This window comes from Amphiura filiformis, chromosome 2 (assembly GCF_039555335.1).
Source record: "Amphiura filiformis chromosome 2, Afil_fr2py, whole genome shotgun sequence".
In the NCBI taxonomy this organism is placed as follows: domain Eukaryota; kingdom Metazoa; phylum Echinodermata; class Ophiuroidea; order Amphilepidida; family Amphiuridae; genus Amphiura; species Amphiura filiformis.
In genome coordinates this window covers 61124095-61150741 of record NC_092629.1, presented here as the reverse complement: position 1 = coordinate 61150741, position 26647 = coordinate 61124095, and the positions used below count along the sequence as shown (strand labels likewise).

The 26647-nt window shown below is 37.5% G+C and overlaps 1 protein-coding gene and 1 non-coding gene across 2 annotated transcripts in view; both read left to right on the top strand.

The window, feature by feature from the left end:
- The window catches only part of LOC140146493 (b(0,+)-type amino acid transporter 1-like), a 144666-nt gene that overhangs the window by 7319 nt on the left and 110700 nt on the right, over positions 1-26647 (top strand). Inside the window, exon 2 of the mRNA XM_072168358.1 lies at positions 21458-21704. The gene's annotated coding sequence lies outside the window, so the exon portion shown is untranslated. The remainder of the gene's footprint in view (positions 1-21457; positions 21705-26647) is intronic.
- Trnav-aac (transfer RNA valine (anticodon AAC)) lies at positions 22412-22483 on the top strand. The gene has a single exon. It is a non-coding gene; the product is annotated as a tRNA-Val (tRNA).

Below are 26647 nucleotides of genomic sequence, written 5' to 3'. Positions count from 1 at the left end.
GGAAACGAAACCCTAGAGCGTTTTTTCCCATTACATGACATCTCTATACAGCGCTTGCTGTTTTAATCTCTTTCTCATATAAATGGTGCATTAACAAAACTACAACATATGTATGACATCTATTATGATTGTGTATTGATTGGTTTTTAATTCAGTCAGTTTGCCTGAATTGTTTCTTTCGTTAATATTGAACATTATATATTTTTAATTATCTTAATACGTGGCTCATGGGCCAGATCATGGCCCTTCCATGTTTCAAAATTGTTCATGAATGTTTTAACGCATGGTAATTGGTATACGGTACTAAAAAGGCTTGGAACCACAAGTGGCAAATATCCAGAAGTGTGTATGTATTTAATTTCAAAACTTAAAAAAATTAAAACTAATTGTAAAAACATTTTTTAGAACTTAAACTTAAACTTAACATAAACCGATTCAAAATGAGAGGGCTGCTGGACCTTTAGAAGCTGTCATGAGTATAGGATGTGGGTGTGCAATGTGTGTTTTTATTTTTCCATATACACTCAGTACAACAATTTCAGAAGCTTTACATTCAAAAGGCATTGGGTGCTTAGTTTGTCAGGAATTGGAACATTTTACCATTTTGAAGCAAATCAACTGTTATAATTTTTCAACTAGGTGACTATAGCAGTGAAGATTATAATGATTGGAGAATATGATTCATTTTGAATGTGAGAAGAATATTTGCCATTTGGCAAGAATTACAATCCAATTATTTCCACCTAAACTTTCACCTGTATTGTGTAGTAAAGAAATGCATCATATTAAATAACATCAGCCCTGAGTACAGAGAACTGTTATTTGAGCAAATACATCCTGGCATGCCTTGGGAGAAATGATTTTAGTGTTATCACAGCAATCATTTTGGAACTGACATGATTTTTGAAGTAGGTATAATTCCAAGAAGAATCATGACATTTCAGCTTCTAAAATGGCACACAATTTATATGAAGCAGAAAATTTTTTTGTAATGTTTTATTTTTGCACTTTTCAGAATTTCAGAATCGCAATTTTAAAAGCCCACGGAAATATTTTTTACCCATTGGCTTTTAAATGTGCAACTGTTTGAAATCGCGGATACTCGGCATTAGAAAATGAAAAATTGCTCCCCAAAATTTCTCGCGAAGAATTAATTGACAAATTTGAAGACAAACTCACCTGTCCTAATAATAGTGTTTACCCATTATTGTGATTAACATTTATCTTTTAAGATAATTAAACTTATATAATTACGATAGCAATTTGCTGTGACAGGGCATGAAGCTGCATGATGTTGCTTATTTGACAGAAAATATGCCGGAGTGTCTGTATTACAATTATTGACAGTGAGACAAATTAGTAGTAATTTGGATGTAACCATGGTATTCATTCACAACAATTGTGTATCACAATTATCTTATCCTATACCATGACATGATAACCCCATAATCCTAGTCATTTACCATAAAATACCTTATTTACTCTATTAGTTGCCCTCCCCCTCTAATAAATGCCCCCCACCAAATATTTCCTCCAGGGTAACAACTACCCTCCAAACTGTTTCATCGATTTTAAATTGATCAATAATATGATTTTATGGATACTAAGTAAACAAATTGTGCTTATTAAGTTGTGGAATGAAACAATCAGTAACAGGGTCAAAAGTGGCTTGATTTTACAATACAATAATATGTGACTCGGTCAATGAGGTAGAATCAAAGAGTACCAACTCTGCCATGTGTGTGTTACTCAAAGAGACCACTTAATGAACTCTCTTTAGGGCCTACATCCAGCAAACTTTGATTCAAATTGTGTGCATGTTTGCATTTTAGTGTGTGTGTGTGGGGGGGGGAGATAAATTTGTCAATTTTTCTTCCCATTTTTAGTCATTTTAATGACATTTTTGCTCTTTGCTGTCCCCATTTTATCTCTAAAACAATTTCTGTGTGGGGTGGGTGGAACTTTGCCCGGCCCCTTATGGCTCTGCCACTGCTCTGTGTGTTGAGTTGGAAGAGGGGGGCAATATTTCCTTCAGGGTAACAACTACCCTCTGGGCTATGCCACTGAGTTGTAGTGCAGCAAAATATAATGTTTGTATCCATTCTGGGAGTACAATTTTTCTGTTCCAGCTAACTGCCTTTGAGCATGGGTGTCAATCAGGGGTTGGGGAGGGGGACATGGGGACGAGTCCTTCATTCCATCCCCATTTTGGCTAAATTACCATTGTTTGTTCTTTTCAGCCACTTTTGGACAATTCAGGCCAAAATTTATTCCCGTACTTTTCAAGATGGATTGACGCCACTGCCTGTAAGAAATGACCAAGCATTATGGCATAGACAGTAGCTCTCTACTGTCTATGATTATGGCCACTTCTTTCATCAATTCTATCCTTTTCCTATATTCCTTATGTGTTTATTTGAGATGTGCAGATGTAGATAAGCTTGAAATGACAGATCATTCATAAACATGCCAATCATTCCAGTCCAAACTGGCCCATTATTCTCTCTACTGTCTATGATTTCAGTTTGGCAAGTTTGTTAGGGAATCACAGGCATGTTCAGACGATCATAGAATTCTTGAGGATTCCCAAGTCAATCCCCAATTGTGTGTCCACTCGACTCCAATGAATACTGGAATCCTCAAGTTTTGTGATGCCTGACAGTGGCATAGCCAAGGGGGGAAAAGGGGGAAAGCTTCACCCCTGTGAAAAGTCTTGCCCCCTCTTTTCTCCCTGTGGGATGGCGGCCGCCCGATATTTAAGATTTTTAGGTTTTTTATGCCTCCACCGCGAGGCATACTGTTTTTGCAATGTCCGTCCTTCCGTCCGGATGCGATATCTCGGGCATGGATGGGCAGATTGACTTCAGATTTTCAGGATAGGTGGGTCATGGTCAAAAACTCTGGCTACTTTTTTTGGGTGAGGTTCAAGGTCACCCAGGGGTCATATGAGGTCAAATTAGTAAAAACTGTTGTATGGGCATGAAACTTGGAGGGTACAGTCAACATTCAGAGCCTAATTTTTTGAAGGTCATTTTGGGGTCATCCAGGGTCACCCAGGGGTCATCTGAGGTCAAATTAGTAAAAACTGTCGTATGGGCATGAAATTTGGTGGGTACAGTCAATATTCAGAGCCAAATTTTTGGAAGGTCATTTTGGGGTCAGCTGAGGTCATCCAGGGGTCATCTGAGGTCAAATTAGTAAAAACTGTTGTATGGGCATGAAACTTGGTGGGTACAGTCAACATTTAGAACCAATTTTTTGAAGGTCATTTTGGGGTCACCAGGGGCACCAGGGGTCATCTGAGGTCAAATTAGTATAATTACTATATGGGCATAAAACTTGGTGGGTACAGTCAACATTTAGAGCCAAATTTTTGGGCGGTCATTTTGGGGTCACCCAGGAGTCATTGAAAGGTTGTTTTGGGGTCATCCAGGTGTCATCTAAGGTCAAATTCAGTCTCCTCTTTTAGGCTTGAAGCTTTGTATCAACTTGTGAATTCCACATCACTCCCTTTGGTGGAGGTATCACGGTCGACGCTTGCCGAAAACCGCGACATCCGAGAACCGCGGTCCATCTAGTTTTGTACTGTTTTGCCCCCCCCCCCCTTAAAAATTTGTCTTGGCCCCCCCCCATTTTTGCACCATCTGAAAAAGTGCTGGCTACGCCACTGATGCCTGATGACATCAGCTTTGGAATGACTGAAAGCTTATAGAGGCCCTGCATGAAATTATTGATTGGCTCCAAACAAAGGATTTGAGCCGGTGTCCTTCTCCGTAGTTATAGCGGAGTGCAGCCAATCAAATGTTGTCATCAACCTATTTGATCGTAGTGCAGGGTTATGTGTGTGAGACGAACTGTCACGGTAGATTGCAATCATGCTTTTGTTGAATGCATTTGAGTAGTCCGCCATATTTACGGGATGATACGTCACATGCAAGGCCTCTATACCTATCTAGTGACATGCCAAATAGAACCATTAATTAAAACATGGTCATGGGTTTTGGTTTACACAATGTGCTACAAAATTGAGCCCTTGTTGACAGTTTTTAGACAATATTGTGTATCCCTACTCCCATTGCATCGTTTTGATATGGATGTACACAAATATGGATGTTTTTCCTAAGGTGACAAAAAAAAATCTTGTTCTACAGGGCTCTTGAAGTTGGGTTGTTTATTATAGGTTTTTTAAGCAATTCATTATTATGAATACCCTCTTATATGTTTTAGTGACTGTTAAGAAATTAAAATTTTTCAATAAAAAGCATTTTGATCACTTTGATAGTATGATGATTGATGAATTACAGAATCAAATAATAAAATGTTTTAAAACACACACATTTTCAAAATTGGGTGAGTATTCATTTTATACACACAGGAAAAACATTTTTGCCACTTTTTAAAAAGTAGGGTGGATCAGGCCCATAGGACAGGGTTTTGGTTTTGTCATCTAAAACAAAGTATTTTTCCTATATCCTGCTTATATACTAGTAGCTTAGACTTCATCACAATCTTTGCATGAGCTCATGATAAATTCATTACGAAAATAGAAAATCCATTGGTTAATAGGGAAAAAATAAGAGCACTAAAAAAAACCCTGGATATTTTAAGGGGTACTACACCCATTGATTTTTTTTGCATTTTTTGCATTTTGTGAAGAAATTACAAAAAAAAAAATTGGACAAAGTGGTATGCAAAATGAAGGGGCAAATCTTCTCGCTTTATTGGTGGCATCGGTATCAACGTAGCTTACATGCTTTTAAAAGTAGAAGCCAAAAGGTGGTACATCACTGATGATTTAAATTCACTTCATTTTGGAAAGCTTACTATCAACGGATTTCGTTAAAATTTTGGATATGTGTTGCTAACACATTAGGGAAATAAAGTTGATATGTAAAATGAGAATAAGTGGTTCCTGATTTCTTTTATGACTTCATGAACTTGGTGCTCCACAACTATCAAAAACGGAACTGGTTAAAATGCTTCTATTTTCAATGTTGAGCTATATTTTGTATTTTTAACTTGCGACATTATTTCACTGAAACTTAATTAAGCCACAGGTAACAGGTTACCACAACCATACTACAGCAATGTTGAAAAAATTGTATTTCTTGTCACCTATACCACCATATTGGGTAGTTTTCCGTAAGCTTAACTTTTGTGATTTTGGTAACTATTTTATATTTATTTGTGAAATCCATCTCAACTATGCATTCTAAATTGTACTCACCATTTACATCCCAAGGTATATTAGTATATCCACCTTGCACTTCTCGATATATATCCAGTTAAAGACAGAATATCAAAATTATGCCTCATTATGATATCACAGACTCTCACATGTGTATTCAAAATTGATGCTTAAATTTGACCTGAACCAATTGACCTATAACCTGACATAAGGTGACCTAATAGCCTTTTCTTCTCCTAACAACACATAAAGTATTAAATTGACTAATGACTATGCATCCATTGTGTAAGTGTTTATTTAATTTACGAGTTATATATTTTGCATGCACCACTAGATTTTCTATAGAGAGTATAACAAAGGATTTAACGTATTCTATTCATGTATCCTACTTGAACATGTTGAATGGAATAAATTATGGTTTGTTATGAAACACGATCTGAGTTACTAAGATACAGTAAACAAAAAATATATAGGGCTAAAATGACTTACTAAAATGGTTTAAAAACACTTTGTATGTAGATATATTTTATAAGTTCAGGACATGAGGTGATGAACATATTTATTTACTTCATAAATTTGCAAGTAAAAAAAAGAAGAGGGGTACTGATGAAAATCAGGGTATTATTCCCCCTTAAGTAGATTGTAAACTACAAAGTATGCCGCATGATGGCATGCTAATGTTTGGAGTTCTTTACAGCTCTAAGATCATGCCTGATTCTGCCCCTTATTTACAGCAAATTACAGTCCCTCTTCATTTGACATAAAAGGGTGATATCATCTAGCTTGATACAGGGGAGGGGGTACTCACATCATTTTTGGCAGGTATATATGTGCTGTTAGCTGAAAGTGGGGTATATAAGAAGGGGAAGAAGAACCGAAAAAGGGGTTGTCACTGCAGCACATACATGTAGTACCATCCGACAATGTTGATGTGCCTCCTCCCCTGCATAGTTGGAACAAATGAATTATGATAATTTTCTCCTTTTAGATCCTGTTACCTCTGTCATTGTTATGAACATTATGTACGTCATACCAGTTAACCTTTTCAATGGTGCCAATCATCCCCTTCATATGAAACGATTTCACCTTCCCTCTAATGTAGGATATAGATATAGAAAGAGAAGTCTGATATTTTACGCATTTTGTCTAATAATAGCTGGGTTAAATTTATATCTAATGTCCTTCAGATGGTACATTGCATGGGATATAATATAATGATGATAAAAATAAAGAATTTATTTCACATGATGACTTCATGATGCGATAAAAAATTTAGAGCATCATGCATTTTACAAAACACATTGAATATAAAACATATTGAATCGCTCTATTTTTTTAATAATTTTTCGATGTATAATGTGTGAATAGACATTGAAAGGAATGCGATGTCAAGAAAATGAGAGCACTGTGGAGAAAAACCAATCCGGGTTCTTTATATGATTGACAATATCAATATCTAATACTGCAATTTCAATGAAAATTGCAATTAATCACTATACTATTACTAATGACAACTTGTATGCTGCTAAAACATCACAATATTTTCAATGTTTTATGAATCACTTCTTAAGAAACTATTTTGCCGACATATGCCTCATTTTGCTTGATAATATCACATCACATGGGCCCATTAGTTTCAAGATGAGATGCCTTTTGTTGACACATGAAAGCAGTTTTCATAGCGTCATACCATTAGGACTTTATCTCATGAATCATTGAAAAGAGATTGTTAAATTTACCATGATGTTTTTCATATCTCGATGCATGATGGTAAAAGCATGTATGATTTTGAGTCGGGGTGAATAGAGGTTACAATTCTTGTTTGATTAGGTTTGATATGATTAAGGCAAAAGAATCTTTTGTTAGATTGACTAAAAATAGTAGGCAATTTCTTTGCTTTTCAAAGTGTCCAATTCATGCAAAGCTGTAAAGATGCATAAACAAAAAATTAAGATGTAGTTTTAGGCACAATTGCAATTTGGATTCAAAATTAATCACATATCTATGGAAGCTTATAAGGCGGGTGGGTTCGCAGGAGCTATATTTTTCCAGTTTTAACTAAAAACCTTCTGTGTACTCCTTAATATTAATACATTGATCAATAAGTCAAGGAAGCTAATAATCAAATTTATATTTCCATAGGTCTTGTGGTTCTTGAGTTAAGGCCAATAATATATCACAACAAAAATTGTGGGTGCTTTCCCCCTCCTGAGTAAAATTATGCACATTATGAGATGGAAATGACACCCCCTTATATTAAGCATGGGTGTCTCCTCTATATAACCCATGCCATTCCTCTTGTGTGTCAGCTTTATTTGTCTCAACATTTGAGTGCAAACACCGCTAGATCACCTCCAAACTGCCACTGAGAACTTGTGGCACTTTCATCAAATATTGACAAATTGGGACTTCTGTACGGAGAGCTTGATTAGTTTTATTCTATAATTGGAAGTTGTTATTTGTTTGTTTACTATTGTTCTTTGGTTTTTAGAAGATTAGAAATTCAATTCTTATTTACACAAAATAAAATCTTTTAAAACAATTTTTTATGATGCACAACAGGAATTTGTGTGATCAAAAATTATGTGGGTTGCTTATAAGGCCAAAAAGGTTGTACTGTACATACAAAGCTCTACAATCAGGATCAGTCGGTCTTTTTTTTGGGGGGGGGGGGGGGAATATCTTAGGGGTCAGTCAGAAGAGGGTAAATACAACTTTTTTTTGGGGGGGGGGTAATGTTCTTCAAGTTCTCATTTTACATACATTAATTCTTGATGAAACTTAAAATCCTGTTACACATAGGCCTATAATACTTTTAGCTGTTCTTTCAGCTAACCAGTCTTGCTTTCATTGGGATATTCCAGTTGAAATCCCTTAGAATAAGATGGAAGACATGACGGGGAGTGGGAATTTCAAATGGAGTTACCTGAATGCATGGGTGACAACTCCATTTGAAATCTACAACTCCGGTGTGGGATAATAAATGTGTTTGCTTTAATACCAAAACAATTTACATATCTCTACAAAAATCCAACAGATGGTCTGAATGCTGTTGTTTTAGTACACAACATTATTAAATGACATATCAACATGACATAAATTGGTAATATGAACGTGGGAATACTATATTTGTCTAAACATTAAATACACTTGCGTCATTCACTATATTGACTATTATGAAATCCATCATAAATAAATGTTGATTGAAGAAGTGGCTCAGTTCCTCAACTCAGTACGCCGTCGGACCTCAAATAGCGGACCATAAATAGAGCACTTTGGGCACCATCAACTACAGAATACTTTTGGCACTGTGATTATGGGTTAGTGTTACTATTTGTGACAGGGTCTGTTTAGGGCAGGGTGCAACCTGTCTACAGGAATGACTAGAATACCATCTGCACCCTAATATGACCCTAAACTGTCACCCCTAACACCGGCGTGTCCAGGATCTTTTCCTGCGGGGGGGCTCAGCCCCTTTTTCAGATTCATGCGGGGCTTTATGGCTAAAATCGCCAAAAAACGGCTGATTTTACATGATTTTTAACAAAGTGCGGGGGGCTTCAGCACCCAAAGCTCCCCCCCTGGACACGCTACTGCCTAAACCAAAAGATTGTAGCCTACTGTGTTATATACTGACCTTGTAAAAGCAAATTTGGTGGGATGGTGCAACCTGATGAAACTTAGTAAAATGTCGTGAATACCGTTGCCATAGCAGTGGTGGCTATTTTTTTAAAAGGTAACTTGCGCACAGGATTTCTCTATAACAAATTGGCAGATTTTGATGGAGTATTTTTCTTTTGCCTAATTTCATGTAAACGGCGAAAGAGCCATTAAAAAAAAAATGTTTGGTCTCTATGGTCCTTCAAATGTGGCCAAATGGCAAAAATGTGTGCAAATCGGTCATTTACGCGTATATTTCTTTAAAAAAAAGCTCTTAAGCAGGGTTGAGACATGTCTAAATGATTAATGTATGTGCCAAATTTCAACGCAATAGGACATCGCGTTACTGAAAAAAGCTGAGCATAAGATTTTAAAAGGGCATTTCGTGATCCACAGCCTCATCCCCCCACTTTTCTCAAAAAAAGTTGAGATTTTTATACCACTGGATACGTCTGGCTACATAATGTTCTCAGCTTCTTTTGGCCAAAAACCCTAAGCGCCATGCTTTTTTTTAATAGAAAAAAGGCTATGTGAATGCAGGTTTTTATTTTATTACATTTTTGGCCAAGTCTTTATATTTTCCCCCCCAATGATAAAAAAAAACAACCCAAAACCCACTGGGAAAAACATGAAGAAAAAAATATGCTTAAATTCACATTTTAAAACCTATGCGTGTAGGAGGCCGAGACAAACCTTTTTTTTTGTGCCTTATATTGTCTAATATTTTAAATGTCCAATAATTATGGCTTCACCCCTTCAGCAATTTACCTAAAAAATGCACTGAAAAAAATGGAAGAAGACAGTAGGTAATCTTCAGTAGATGCACTCACCTTACAGCAAATATTATGTCATGTAAGTAATGACTTCCTTCCCCATGCGCAACCAGACATGGGATTTGATGCACCAGTTCATTTGACCTGACACTCAGGCTGAAATTTGATGAACGAACAACATGGACAATTTAGCTTAATAATTTATAGAGAGCAAGGCGGATTATGAAGAGAGAGTGAAAGAGAGAGAGAGAGAGAGGGGGGGAAAGAAAACAAGTTATAAGATAAGGAGAACGAAGGATGAAGAAAGAAAGATAAAAAAATGTGAAGGAAGGAAGAAAAAGAAAGAAACCAGAAAGAAAAAAAAAACCAGGAAGAAAAAAAGAAAGTAAAGACTAGTGACAAATGGTGGTCATAGACCACAAACCTAGCTGGGGAATGTTGGTGTTGTGGAGGTATCTGACCCCTACAAATGTTCCAAAAATGCTCCCCTGGTCATGGGGTTTGTTTTCACCGAGTTTGAGTCCCGTACTCCTAACAGATGTCCAAAAAATTCAATTCTAAGATTTGACCCCAGATGACCTTTGACCTGACCTATGCATGATGTTCCATAATGTTCCCCTGGTCTTGAGGTTTGTTGTCACCATGTTTGAGCCCCGTTCCTCTTACAGATATCCAGAAAATGAAATTCTATGATTTGACCCCAGATGACCTTTGACATGACCCTTGCACAGTGTTCCAAAATGTTCCCCAGGTCAGTAAGTTTGTTGTTGTGGAGTTTGAGCCCGTGCATCTAACAGATGTCCAGAAAATGCATTTAGAAAATTTGACCTCTACATGACCTTTGACCTGACCCTGCAAAATGTTCCCCTGGTCATGAGATTTGTTGTCACTGAGTTTGAGCCCCATACCCCTTGCAGATATCCAGAAAATGAAGTTATAAAGATTTGACCCCAGATAACCTTTGACCTGACCCCTGCAAAGTGTTCCAACATGTTCCCCTGATCATTAAGTTTGTTGTCACTAAGTTTGAGCCCTGCACTTTACAGATGTCCAGGAAATGCGTTTCTAAAATTTGACCTCTGCATGACCTTTGACCTGACCCCATAAAATGTTCCCTGGTCATGAGATTTATTGTATCGAGTTTGAGCACCATACTCCTTACAGATGTCCAGATAATGCAATTGTAAGATTTTACCCCTTAATGACCTTTGACCCCAATTCTGTGTGCAAGGTATGGGCACTGGGTAAAGCCGATGCACATGTGTAAGTAACGTCATTGTAATATGTAATATGTGGCAGAAGAAGCATTTTGAAGATATTTGGTTATATACTGAAAATGCCCTTTAATGACCTTTGATCCCAATTCTGTTTGCACCATATGGGCACTGGATATAGGCGATACATATGTGCAAGTTACGTAATTGTAGGGTGTAACATGTAGGAGGAGAAGCATTTTGAAGTTTGTTGCCAGAAGAAGAAAGAAAGAACTAGTGGCAAATGGTGGTCATAGACCACAAACCTAGCTGGGGCGTGTTGGTGTTGTGGAGGTATTTGACCCCTGCAAATGTTCCAAAAATTTCCCCCTGGTCATGAGGTTTGTTGTCACCGAGTTTGAGTCCCGTACTCCTTACAGATGTCCAGAAAATGCAATTCTAAGATTTGACCCCAGATGACCTTTGACCTAACTCCTGCAGAATATTTAAAACCCTTTTCATGAGATTTGTTGTCACCGAGTTTGAGCCTTGTATACCTTACAGATGTCCAGATAAGGGTACATGCCACAAAATAGCTTTCCGTGCAAAATAGGGGTCACGTTTAATGCTAGAAGTCGAGTTACGTCTTACTATGAAATATATATTTGATATCATCTTAATCAGAACAAAATTCTGCATAACATATCTGAAAATGACACCATATTTTAGGTCTACTTTTTGAGACAAATAGCGCTATATAATATATATAATGCGCTCATCATCGTAAACATCCCTCAAATTTTCGCGTTTTCTGTTCAAATTAGTAGAGATCACATTCACAAGTTCTAGAAAAACACGATTTGCAACACTAAAATTGTTAATATTGTACCGATTTTGCACATTTTTTATGCAAAGTTGGGACTATAGTCGTGATAAACTTTTACCGGAAACCGCTTCACAGGCGGATTTAGTGGTATGAACCCATAACGCAATTCTAAGATTTGACCCGCAATGACCTTTGACCTGACCCCTGCAAAATGTTCCAACATGTTCCCCTGGTCACAAGGTTTGTTGTCACTGAGATTGAGCCTCGTACCCCTTACAGATGTCCAGATATTGAAATTCTAAGATTTGATCCCAACTGACCTTTGACCTGACCCCTGCAAAATGTTCCAAAAATGTTCCCCTGGTCATCAAGTTTGTTGTCACAGAGTTTGAGCCATGTACCCCTTACAGAAGTCCAAAAAATACATTTCTAAGATTTGACCTCTGCATGACCTTTGACCTGACCCCTGTAAATGTTCCTCTGGTCATAAGATTTGTTGTCACTGAGTTTGAGCCCCATACCCCTTACAGATATATCCAGAAAATAAAGTTATAAGATTTGACCCCAGATGACCTTTGACCTGACCCCTGCAAAGTGTTCCAAAATATTCCCCTGATCATTTAGTTTGTTGTAACCTAGTTTGAGCCCTGTACCCCTTACATATGTCCAGGAAATGCAATTCTAAAATTTGACCTCTGCATGACCTTTGACCTGACCCCTGCAATGTTCCCCTGGTCATGAGATTTATTGTCACCGAGTTTGAGCCCTATAACCCTTACAGATGTCCAGCTAATGCAATTGTAAGATTTACCCCTTTAATGACCTTTGACCCCAATTCTGTATGCAAGTAAAAGGCGTGTGGTATAGCTGATGCATATATGCAAATGACATCATTGTACTATATATTATGTGGCAGAAGAAGCATTTTGAAGGTATTTGGTTAAATACCAGAAATGCCCCCTTAATGACCTTTGACCCCAATTCTGTTTACAATCTATGGCCACTGGATATAGCCGATACATGTGTGCAAGTTATGTAACTGTAGGGTGTAACATGTAGGAGGAGAAGCATTTTGAAGTTATTGCCAGAAAGAAGAAGAACTAGTGGCAAATGATGGTCATAGACCACAAACCTAGGTGGGCGTGTTGGTGTTGTGGAGGTATCTGACCCCTGCAAAATTTTCCAAAAATTTTCCCCTGGTCATGACGTTTGTTGTCACCGAGTTTGAGTCCCTTTCTCCTTACGGATGTCCAGAAAATGCAATTTTAAAATTTGACCCCAGATGACCTTTGACCTGACCCCTGCAAAATGTTCAAAAATGTGTCCGTGGTCATCAAGTTTGTTGTCACCGAGTTTGAGTCCTGCACTTTACAGATGTCCAGAAAAGACATTTTAAGATTTGACCTCTATATGACCTTTGACCTGAACCCTGCAAAATGTTTCCCTGATCATGAGATTTGTTGTCACTGAATTTGAGCCCCATACCCCTTGCAGGTATCCAGAAAGTGAATTCTAAGATTTAACCCCAGATAACCTTTGACCCAAAATGTTCCCCTGATCATTAAGTTTGTTGTCACCAAGTTTGAGACCCGTACTCCTTACAGATGTACAGGAAATGCATTTCTAAAATTTCACATCTGCATGACCTTTGACCTGACCCCTGCAAAATGCTCCCCTGGTCATGAGATTTGTCGTCACCGAGTTTGAGCCCCATACCCCTTACATATATCCAGATAATACAATTGTAAGATTTTACCCCCTTAATGACCTTTGGCCCCAATTCTGTATGCGAAGTTATAGGCGTGTGGTACAGCCGATGCATATATGCAAATGACATCATTGTACTATATATAATATGTGACAGAAGAAGCAGTTTGAAGGTATTTGGTTAAATACCGAAATGCCCTCTTAATGACCTTTGACCTCAATTCTGTTTAGACCCTATGGCCACTGGATATAGCCGATACATACAGACCATAGAACTTTCTAGGGTCTCATGTGTGCAAGTGACATAATTATAGGAGCTTATAGGGTGTAACATGTAGGAGAGAAGCCATTTGAAGTTATTGTAAAGAAGAAGAAAGAAGAAAGATTGGATAGCAAAACAGTACCTAGCTTTCAGGGGTTATAACCCCCAGCTAGGTAAGAAAGATCGGATAGCAAAACAGTACCTAGCTCGGTGGGGGGGGGGGGGTTGTAAATCCTCAGCTAGGTAGGCAACATGATCAATGCTCATCATATGCACATTATTATAATATATCCACAACAACCATAACAACCGCCAGTGAACTTCTGAATGGTGAAATCGGAGTAAGTGGCTGACATCACCTGCTTGGAGGTCAGTGAAATTAGAGTTGTGACTACTGTCTATGGATGTAGCAAGGGGTGGTTTTATTACCCAATTGGGAATCAACTTCCAGCTGCAAGTCTGATTCTACTTTTGATCTCTGTTCTGACCATGCTCACTATATAGTATACTTCCATGATTATATGTGCAAGTGACATAGCATTTTGAATTTGTTACAGAGTATGAGTTTTTTTGTACCCAAATTTGTCAAAGGTTATTCAATGAATATACAAATATATTGGGGTTCAAGAACTGGGCCCTGATAGATGAGTCTCTGTCACTGTCTCTGTTGCCAGCGTAAGAAAACGACTCGATTCTAATACCTAGGTGGGTGTAAACCCACCTAGGTAAAGATCGGATAGTAAAACAGTACCTAGCTCGGGGTTGTAAACCCCCAGCTAGGTAAGAATCGGAGAGAGATTACAGTACCTAGCTGGGGGTGTAAACCCCAGCTAGGTAAATAGAAGGAATGTAGTGAGAGTTAAAGAAACCAAAGCTTAAGGAAGGTACTGTAGGCCAAGATGAAAGTGAAAGAGAAAGAGATCAAGTCGTTGATGGAAGAAAGAAGGAACTAGAGTCAACAGAATTTGAGTACAAGCCGACCTGTTAATGGGTCAGGAAATTTGACCTTTGACCCCTATAACTTGACCCTTGGGTCACGGATGGGGTCAACTGCTCTTGCATTGTGCTTAGGATGTCATAAGAAAGATTCCTGGTGAATTTCAGCTTAATCGAACTTATACATGGATTTTTATTTTTTATATTTTGATTGACCTTTTGACCCCCTTAATGACCTTTGACTTCAATGAAAAAAAAACCTTACGTACACTGTCAAAATGCATTGTTCCAATTTTAATTAAAAAATTCTACTATGTTTAGTTGTTGAGATAAAAATTCTTAAAGTTATTTAGCTAAAAACAGGAAGTGACCCCTTAATGACCTTTGACCCCCAAAATAAAAATACCATGCATACATCAGGTAGCACTGATTCATGTATGATGGTTATATTACTCTGGTCTATTTACATTAAGAGATAATTTTTTTTGAACATTTTTGATAATTTTAGTTTTTGACCGGAAGTAACCCCTTAATGACCTTTGACCCCAAAACTGTAGGCATCCTAAAGACCCTGGCTAGTAGCGATGCATGTGTGTTAATGGCGACTCTCTGCTATATAATTTGCAAAGACAGTGATTTTTGAATATTTTTACAAATTTTTCAGACTTTTACCGAAATGACCCCTTAATGACCTTTGACCTCAATTCTTTTTGATAGGTTTTAAGCACTGCCACATGTTGATTCATATGCATGAGTCACATGATCATTGCATGTAATTTGTGGAAGGAGTAGCATTTTTTGTGAAATCAACATTTTTGACCATAAGGTCAAGGTCAAAGGTCAAAGCCAGGTCAAAGTCAAATGGATGGTTTGGTCTAGCCCAGTGGTCATTTGGCTCAAGTATGGTTGAAATCTGTCAAAGCATAAGAGAGCTAGGGCGAAACGTGGCAAGTCACGCAAAATGTCACGAGTTGCCAGAAGAATTAGAAGAAGACAGAACTAGAGTCAACAGACGCTGAATACAAGCCGCAATTTGACCCCTATAACTTGACCCTGGGTTACGGATGGGGTCAACTGCTCTTGCATTGTGCTTAGGATGTCATAAGAAATATTCCTGGTGAATTTCAGCTTAATCGAACTTATACATGGATTTTGATTTTTTGACAATTTTTGATTGACCTTTTGACCCCCTTGATGACCTTTGACCTCAATGGAAAAAAAACCTTATGTACACCGACAAAATGCATTGTTCCAATTTTAATTAAAAAATTCTACTATGTTTAGTTGTTGAGATAAAAATTCTTAAAGTTATTCAGCTAAAAACAGGAAGTGACCCCTTAATGACCTTTGACCCCCAAAATAAAAATACCATGCATACATCAGGAAACACTGATTCATGTGTGATGGTTATATTATTCTGGTCTGTTTATCTTTTGAGATAAAAATTTTTTGAACGTTTTTGATAATTTTGGTTTTTGACCGGAAGTAACCCCTTAATGACATTTGACCCCAAAACTGTAGACATCCTAAAGACCCTGGCTAATAGCAATGCATGTGTGTTAATGGCGACTCTCTGCTATGTAATTTGTACAGACAGTGATTTTTTGAATATTTTTTACAAATTTTTCAGATTTTGACCGAAATGACCCCTTAATGACCTTTGACCTCAATTCTTTTAGGAAGTTTTAAGCACTGCCACATGTTGATTCATATGCATGAGTCACATGATCATTGCATGTAATTTGTGGAAGGAGTAGCATTTTTTGTGAAATCAACATTTTTGGCCATAAGGTCAAGGTCAAAGGTCACAGTCAGGTCAAAGTCAAATGTAAGGTTTGGCCGAGTCCAGTGGTCATTTGGCTCAAGTATGGTTGAAATCTGTCGAAGCATAAGAGAGCTAGGGCGAAACGTGGCAAGTCACGCAAAATGTCACGAGTTGCCAGAAAGAAAGAAAGAAAGAAGAATTGGAAGAAGACAGAACAAGCCGACGTTTGACGTCGGCTTGTAAAGATGAAGGAAGCAAGAAAGAAACAGAAACCAGATCATTGACTAAAATGTCAGATATATATAGGCCTAAGCCTTATAGGTCATCGTGAGTAACCTGCATATCATGTTTGCAGACAATAATACTTTTAAACAAAGATACAAAAATCTGATATTTGATGACTTTTTACACTTTTGAGCTGTAGATGTGATGAGACAGAGATACAGTTTGGCTTACTGGTCCATCTTATCATAACAGCTGCATAAATTGCTCATTTTTATTGAAAAAATACAAATGCTTCATAAAGATATGACACCAAGCGTAGCAAAATAATAATTGGTTTTTCAATTGGCTGACAAAAGCAGTGCTTTTAATATTGCTGTCAAAATGTGATAGCTCAAAAGTCAGCTTTCAGTACAATTATACTTCTAATTTCAACTGACTTTGATCGTGCATTTGGCAAGATCCTACAGTAGAGTCCAACTGCTCTTTCTGATTATCGCGTAAAAAGAACTAGGTCATTTAAAGCTACACAGCTTGATGGGCGAATGAGGTACTGAAGACATGATGATTCAATTAGCCAATCAGAATACCACTTCTGTGTTTACACCATATTCATTCATTCATTTCATTCCGCTGCGAAGCAGGCGACTACAAAGTTTCTCCATGTACTACGATCTGAAGCCAAAGTGGCAATGGCATCTGGCAGTAGAAAGTTGTCGAAATCCCCCAACAGTTTTTGCACATAAGACAAGTAGGATGTTCTTTGCCTTCCAGGTCTTCTTTTACCATGGAAAATCCTCAGGATATGTCCCAGGAATCGTAGTTGTCGTGATCTGACAGAGTTGATAAGAGGAACAGTGTTGGTGATGGTATAGACCCTTTCATTACTAACATGGTCGGTGCGCTTGATGTTCAGCATTATCCTGTAACATGATGTACCAAAAGCGTTGATCTTATTTTCCATATCAGTAGATATCACCCAGGACTCACAGCCATAGAGCAATACTGTAACACAAGTGGTGTTAAACAGCTTGACTTTTGTTGCAACAGTAATTGTTGGACTTCTCCACAGATGCTCCAGTTTCCAAAATGCATACCAAGCAAGCGCCTTCCGTCGGGAGAGGTCACTGGTGCTAGAGCCCATCATGGAACAAGATATTTAAAATCAGTGACATACTTGATGGGTTCTCCGTATACTTGGAGTGGTGGCTGAGGATTGCAGTTGATGGTCATGTACTCAGTTTTGGGAACACTGATAATAAACAGCACCAAATTGGCAGAACGCTGAATAGAACCTTGTAATCCTGTTACTTTTTGTGTATTTTGTGTTCCAAGCAGCTATTGCGAAAGTAACAATGTGCGAATACATCAATGTAAGGAAACTAAGAAGTGCTAATTTACAAAATAAGTGAAACAGTTCAAAATTGGAAAGCACAAAAATTGCGCAGAAATTGTAATATTTATAGTAGCCATTTCAAACATTCATTTTTATCTTTTGCATCATAGTATTGTAAAGGGTGGATGAGTAATGACATTCAAGCAACATAACTTTTTATTTGCAGTATTTGTGTCAGGTTATTGTATCTAAAGCAAGCACTTTGAAAAAACAGATGTGGAAATGAGTGTATAAATGACCAGTAGATACCAGTTGTAGTCCTACTAATCCATGGTGTATAATTTTGATGGACATGGGAAAATTAGGCCATGCAAGACCATCCATGCTTCAAGGTGAAATGGGTACTTTGGTCTGCTGTTTTCCTTGGAAATGAATGATGATTTCCAATGTGGGGGTTTAAGGTCTTACATTGCCCTTGTGCTGCTGTGGATGTCATTAATTCAAGTGTAAAGGCGAGTGGGATGGCAGGAGATGTATTTGTCCAGTTTTAACCATTTAACTAAATAGGCCTACTGTGTTGTACTTCTTAATATTAATACATTGGTCTTCTTGGACAGTGTTGGCAGAAATGATTCAAGTATTTGGGCATTTTGCCCTTCCTGAGAAAAATCATGATATAGTTCTGATTCTTCAGTAATGGGTGGCTAACTATTAGCTAGGACCCAGTACATCTAAAGCACTATCCCCTTCTCCAGTGAAGTCCAGAGGCAACCCTCTGGTGTAGTCTAAGGACCCCTGATCAGGCTGATGCTCTTCTGTTTGTGATTACGGCGTACACATCTGTCATGTTGTTGAGTGTCCAGTTGAGGGGTGTCCAAATGGAGGCTGGCAACCATTCAGGTAATCCCATTCACACTCCCTGTGTGGAAGATTAAGGTCATGTCTTCCATAGGAGTTGTATGGATTTCAACTGGAAATTATATGATCCAGGATGCAACCATTTAGGTAAACATACTAAATGGGACAATTCCTTTAAAAGGCTTGCTACCATTTCTTACCTGCAATGAAATACTTCCTGATATTGAATTTGATATTTGTTAGCAAACAAGATGACCCAGTCCACACTCGTATATTTTCCTCATCATGTCGTAATTAACCGATATGATAAATGAATGATAAGAGCGTCCACACGATCAGCACCTCGTCATTGTCATCGTGTCATAATAAATTCTGGTTATACACACACCACGGCAATTACGAAGTCCATTGAGTAAACATAAATAAAATGACAAAATGCGTACACATGGATAATTTTCATTGGCAATTACGACACGATCATGCTAGAAGCATGATAGGATCGTAATCGAGGGGGAAATACACACTCGTGTAGACTGGGTCTATGATTAAAAAATAATAGAAACAGTTTCTGACATAATGGTTACATATCAGATCATCTTATCAATTAGGGAGCATGCATATTAGATAAACATAATCATATAGGCTACATAACCATGGAATGATGAGCCATTCATGACATCAGATTGGGTCTTACTTTCCATTATCTCTTTTATTGTGGAGATAATTTTGATTTAATCAACAAAGTTTGATAAAGACAACAAGTAGATAAAGCCCTATACTTGGTAAAAGGATGTATCCCATCGTACTTGAATTAAAAACTCACTAAGTGACTCACACATGTTAGACATGTTTGGCATTGGGTATGTAGCATGTGACAAATGTGCTTTCAAATGGTTATAATAATGTGGAAATGTAGGATCAAGTTGATGATGTTTGTAATTTTACATTTGTCCTAAACATTCATTGTGCTTATCATTTTCTTGACTTCCAACACTGAATTGTAGAGATATCTCTCCTATAACCCTAACACTGACCCAGGTTTTTTGCTATCGGAAGTCACAGAAGATCCGAAAAAGTCAAGAAGAAGAAGAATTTTTGACTTGGCACCCCGGATTTGAACCTTTGACCCCTCAGATGCCAACCGCACGATCGCGGACCGGAGCTACACGGCTAATTGCTGCCCGGCCAGCAATTCCGTGGGCATTTGGCATTTCGGGTGATTGCGTCATCGCAGACCCTGGGATGCATGCATGCGCAGAATTTTTCATCGTGGTATTCTGTGGTTTTTTTGGGTGTAAGGGTTAATGTAAAAAAGTGAAAAAAGAGTGACTGTGGGACCACTCACCAAAGAGTGAACATTGCAACAAGTGGATGCACTTCAATTTCATGTTAAAAGTGTTAGAGATTTGTCATTTTGTAAATAGTTGAGAGTATGTGTTACTATATTTTTTATTCATTTTAAGATTTGAAATTTCACTCTTTTTGGAGGCGTGTTGGAGTGATCACTCTTAAGTGTAGATTTTCACAAGAGAGTATGTCTTTATACAACAACTTGAATTGAAATAGATCTACCAATACACATCTTGGTAGGATGCAGACTTTAAATGTTCTTTTTTTAATGTACTGTTTAGGGATGATTTGTATTATTTCTATGTACTATGAGAATAATGTTAGAATTGGCATGGCAGAGACAATATGATTACCCATTGAGGTTTTTCAGAGGGAAACTGACTGGAGTTATTTTGTTTTCAGCATCAAAAAAACCTTTAAAATTCCTGTTTTTCCTTTTCAATGTCAGACCACATAAAGTAGACTGGGAACAAATTATGGGTTATTCAATAATAATGTGTCCTGGGGTTTGGAAGGGTTGGAAAAAAGGTTTGCTAAAAATAGCTTACCTTTTTGCCTTGCCAACAATCCTTGCCCCTCTGCCTTCCAAAGTTTGTGCACCAATACCAAAATATTATTAAAGCACGGAATTATTCCCTGCATATTGTATTGTAGACTTTGTACTGTACTTCCTATTGGCATAGGTTGAGTTATGCAAGGTGCCAATTGTAAATCAAAGAAAATATCTCTATTGAATAGACACACCCACTTGGTTAAATCTTGGTTATGAGATGATATTAATACAGACCAATGCAAAAGAAAGTATATTATCAGGTTTATTAGTTAGAGTTGCATCATTTTAGTACACAACTTATGGTTAGTATCAAGATAGAAGTCATTGATGGTTCAATCCAAACTAGTGTAATCTGGTATCATCAATGTCCGCCCTTTGAAAGACAACTTATTTCATGGGTCATTTAAATTTGCAAACCCTGTATAACAGTATTGCCGTCTAAGTTGATATATCTGGAATTGTATCAGTTCAGAGTAAACAATACTTGACAATGATAATGGTTTTCAATATGAAATTGTTTTGGGGGCTCTGAGATTCCTGGATAATTACCTTTTGTGAAAATATATTTCTGCAAAATTCCTATGTTTATCAGATAGTGGAACTTGTGTGTTTGGTTTTCTTGAATGGCAGCAGCACCTTTAGAAGCACAAATGACTATCATATTTTGTTACGCATATAGGTAGCAGGACCTGGGAGCAGATTGTTTTGAGAAGTGTATGTATGATTGACATGAATTTCATCTTCGCAATATGATGGTGCCTTGATTACTATACTACCATCAATGCATGTGACAACTTATTGCTACATGTTGTTGTTTTCCTTGCTCAGGACACCGTTGCATATATAGTGTTGGAATCAGGGAAGCTTTGGATATAATAAAGCCTGTGAGGTAGTTAAGGACTACTATTGTGACTAGCAACCTATCAGCAGTAGGGACTACTATTGGGACTAGCAAACCTATGAGCAGTAGGGACTACTATTGGGACTAGCAAACCTATGAGCAGTAGGGACTACTATTGGGACTAGCAAACCTATGAGCAGGTCATTCTTGGAGAATAGTGATACAAGATTGCAGGTAAGATATAGTCAAAGTTTGTGGCTGTCGCAAACTTGGTCGAGCACAAAGCGCAAGGCCAGTCCATGATAAAGTTCTGGACGTAGTGCAACTGGGCATGAAATACCAGGTGCGTATGCTTTTCTCTGCCTGGATATAGTATTAGTATACTTGTCATACTTGTTGCTGCATCATGTGGGTAAGATCACTGAGTACTATAAGAGATGCACAGTGTAACCTAGTCCTTCAAGAAGGCTATCGGGGGAGGAAGGCTTGACGAAGCCAAGCAATGAGCCAGAACTTGGCCTTCAGTCTCGCTACATAGTTTTAACCTCAAGTTTTCTCGTAAGGCTAGTGTGATCCAGTGGGGGTGCATTTTGTTATCCTTCCCCCTGGTAACCCTGGTAATCATAATTATGTCAATATTTTATCCCCAAAATCTCTGAATTCATTTACCTGGGACACAAAAACATCATGAAATTAAGAATAACAATTAAGCATCATTAATTTGATCTCGTGTGCTAGTTTGTGGGAGTTTGTAATGTTTGAATGTTTCCATGTTCCAGTGTATGATGAGTAAGCCCCTTCCCTTGTTTGTATGATATTAGGCTGGCGGGTAAGCATCATTAATTGATCTCATACACTGGTATGTAATGTGTTGTTTGTAGTGTTTACCCTGACTGCTCATATCCACAAGTACCAGACTTGAGTCCTGTTTATCAGGGACAGTCTGTGTAGCTCAGTGGTAGAGAGCTCGTCCAACAAGCGAGAGGTTTGGGGTTCAAGTCCCCGCACAGGCAGGTATGTCCAGAGTTTTTACTCTGGTATATCTGCCTTTGCATGCATGTTTCCATTTGTAAATTCATGTTTAATTGTGCTAGTGTGCGATGCATAATTCTGCTTTCCCCTGTATCATGAAATTGATTAAACAATTTGCATTCTGTGGATGGTGATAATTTTATTTTTGAAAATGTTGTTTATTGTTTATCAGGTAATTCAGCTAACAAGTTGCAAAGCAATTATTTGTACAATGTGTTGCAGAAATTTGCAAGATTTTGGGAAAGCTCATAATGTTCAAATTAGCTCTGATAAAGTCAACAAGTATCAGGCAATTCGGTTGCAAAGCAATATTTGCAAAATGTGCTGCTGTTAAAAAAAAATCAATTTTTCATTAACTGTATCTGTGTTTTGTATGTTAATCAATAAATTCACACTGACACACATGGTAAATAGGTTGAAATAGCCCAATATCTACTCTAATTAAATGTAAGACATTGGTTTCTAGTATTATGTTATGTATACTGTATGTAGTTGTTCAAGGGACAAATGTGTGAAATGTTAGTGTCAGAACTTTGTCTTATTTTGAAGTAAAATGCAGAATTAGAGGTATGACTGCACATCAGTTGTTTTGATGGTATTGTGAAATCTAAATTTGATTTTTTGCTTTTGGAACTGAGGAATATCCTAAGGTGGGCAGTCAATAATATGTTGATAATTAGTGGGGGGGTACTCAAGTTTGGTTTTGGTAGGGGTGTGCTGCTGAGAATTTGAAAGTGGACCCATCAATATACCATTTTTTCAAGAAATTTGGACCCATCGATATACCAAAAGTCAAAATTTTCGGCCAAATTTAACCCAAATTGCCTTAGTTTTTACTAATTTTCCCAAACATTTTGGGAAAATTTCGAAAATTGTGGCTAAATTGAGGCAGAATTGGGCTATTTTCGAAAAAATTGAGAAAATTTTGAAAAAAGGACCCATCCATATACCAAAATTGGCTTAGAAAAAGGGGTCATTGACAGGGGTCGCATTTAAGGAGTTTGCGCATCCAGGGACTCCTTATTTTTTTATTTTGCCCATTTTGGACTCCTTAAATCTCAAGTTGAATGTGACCAAAGGGTCCGATAAAAACTGTATGGACTCCTTAATTTCACGATGCGCGGAGGCATAAATCATCAATTAAAAATTAAAAAAAAATAAAAAGATCAGTAAATCTTTTGAATCACCATAGGCCAACAACACTAATAATTTCACTGGAATATTTGACAAGTTCTGAAGTTTAGAATTTCGGACAGATGGACTCCTTATATTCTCATCGGACCCCTTAAATGTTGGTTTTGCATGTACCAAAGGGTCCAGAAAATTTAAATGGAACCCCTTGATTTTTTGTGCTCGCGCTACCCCTGGTCATTGATATACCAAAAGGCCGAAAATGCTACCCATGTTTGTGGTACGTCTTTGTATGGTAATTTGTACTGAGTACCCTCCTGGGATCAGCGCCTTTTGTTAGAAGTCACATGAGTAATGTGGATAACCTCTATTGTATTGCATTGTAAACTTTCAGCACCGTTTTGTCTCACGGGTGATGGAGCACAGTTTAAAATTCCCGCAAAGACTGCATCATTTCACATTTTAGGTGGGATGGCCCCCTTCAATGGCTGTCATTGAGGTGTAGGAATGTGTGAAATCGGATTTGTCTATAGGGCTGCATGTATTGTTCACCTATCTCAGTGAAATGAACCTGTGAAACTTTTGGCGTGAAAAGCTCCCAAGGTTTGGATTTCTGTATATCTCTTTAACTTGAACACATCATACACATACATGTGTGCTACGAGCTTCCAATATGGAGTCTTATTTTTGTTTTGTTGTTATTATTATGGTATGTGATACACACATAGTATGCCTATCCAGTATACCATAACATCTAGTATTTAACCGTACACCCCATGCCTCTGGCTGAGCACCAATTTGAGACACATCTATCTATAATGCATTTGTGTATGCCCGACAGAACCGTCTTATATACGTACTTAACAACACCGGTATGGACTGCTCACTGTAGATGGAAATTGTCAACTTATATCAAACTTTAAAATATAAATCATTGTGTTGAAGTACATGTAAAAATTAATAAGCCTGATCTTTTGAGTTTGAACAGAAAGTTTCAATGGATCTAGATCATGTTGATAATTGGCAAACTAAGATCTCATCAAAAATCATTTTAAAAAGATCTCAAAATTTCCAAAAAATGCCAGAAGTTAGTTTGAAATATGAAACAAACATTTTGAAATGCAGTAGGTTTATCCATAGGTATGGTTTATCATCAATTCCATAAGGCATGTGGATCACTTTCAAGTTTTGTGCATTATCAAATTTTGGTTTGATTGCAAGATGGAGCTAACAAATTAAAAATTAGACGCATCAACATCTCAATACGCGTGCATTATTTTGTACAATTTCACTCTCAAACAAGTAAGACGCATTCATTAACCTATAATTGAAGAACCACTGAACCAATACTACAAATTCCGAGCCCTGCTCATTTGAAAGCATTGACACATGGTGTCTATCTTAAGAACCACTGAACCAATACTGGCATGTTTGTAGTCATTTGCCTGTATTGACCCATGCCTATCTCAAGAACCATTGCACAAATCCAATACTAGGCATTTGGAAGCATGGACATCTACCCATAGGCATCTATCTGTTGGAACCAAACCAATACATTCTCAGAAAAATGATTTCAAGTAGAACTAAAGAGGTTCTTAAGCTGTATGTAGGACCTTAAATGGTTCTACAAAGAACTTAAAAGGTTCTGCAAAGGCAAAAAAGAACCATTGTAGACATGGACAAGATTTTGCAAAGACCAGAAAGAACCATTTTGGGGTTTTGCAATTTCCTAGAACCCCTAGAAGTAGAGCCCTAGCTGCTGTCCTGTATACCCCTAGAACCCTTTCGTCCTAAGATTGTACATTGTATATCAAATACATTTTTCATGTAGATGCACACTGATGGTGTTTGATCATTTCTACTACCTCCATGGTTTGATATACAAAGGGTTAAGCTGGAATACAGTAGCATCTCCATAGCCTCACACACTGATATATTGTTGATGGTGATAGAGTAGTTCTCTGGGGGCAGGCAGGCAGCGTCACACATCATCTTCTGATAGAGGTGTCTTTGCTTGTCGTCAATCCAGTCACTATTTTGACGTACATTGTAGCTAGACTTTGCAGAGTGTGTACTGCATTGATGTTGTGGCATAATTTATGTTGACCCAAAACAAATTTAAAAATTGATAATTTAGATTTAATATCTTTATTTGATTAGTATGATTAGGCCCCCTCCAAAAAAAAAAAGGTTTGTCTCAAAGCTTGCAGCGCATTTGTAAAAAATCGCACGATTTGACAAAAAAGAAATGCGGAAATCTTTTTTCAAAAAAATTTTTTTATAGTTTTTTCCATAAATTATCGGCGAAAATTAGACTTTTTTCTCAAAATACCATGAAAAAAGTCGGGAATAAAAAAAAAAAAAAAAAATCGCATTTCGCATTTGTTTTTAAATTTCTCGTGAGCTTTGAGACAAACCTTTTTTTTTTTGGCCTTATAGAATATTTATGTTTATCAGTATCAGTGTTTGTTCATTTTGTGTGGCAATAAATGCTTGTGTTGGAAGTGGAAGGCAAAATAGATTTTTAAGGTGGGTTGGAGGATAGCATGGTCCCTAGCGGTGTTTGCACTAATGTTGAAACAAATAAAGGTGACACACAAGAGGAATGGGATGGGTTCTATAAAGGAGATCCCTAAGATTGATATAAGGTGTTTCATTTCCACCCCATGCAAAGCATGCAAAACATCAGTTTTATTTTAATATATTATTGGCCTTAACCCAAAACTGGAAAACTATGACTGCTGCCATCCCACTCTCATGCACTGTCCCCATCAGTACGGATAAATATTATTCAACACCTTGGCTGCACATTTCTTTCATCATAATAACACATTGACATAATGTCTTATCTGTTATTAGGGACTGTTTCAACATCTGTCCATGTTGCATCATTTGTCTGTAACACAATATTTTCATGTGCCTTATTGATAAAGCAGTTTTAACCAACAGACCATCATGACTGGGGGCTGTATCCCTCTACTGCTCTAACCTAACATGTCTAAACAATGTACTGT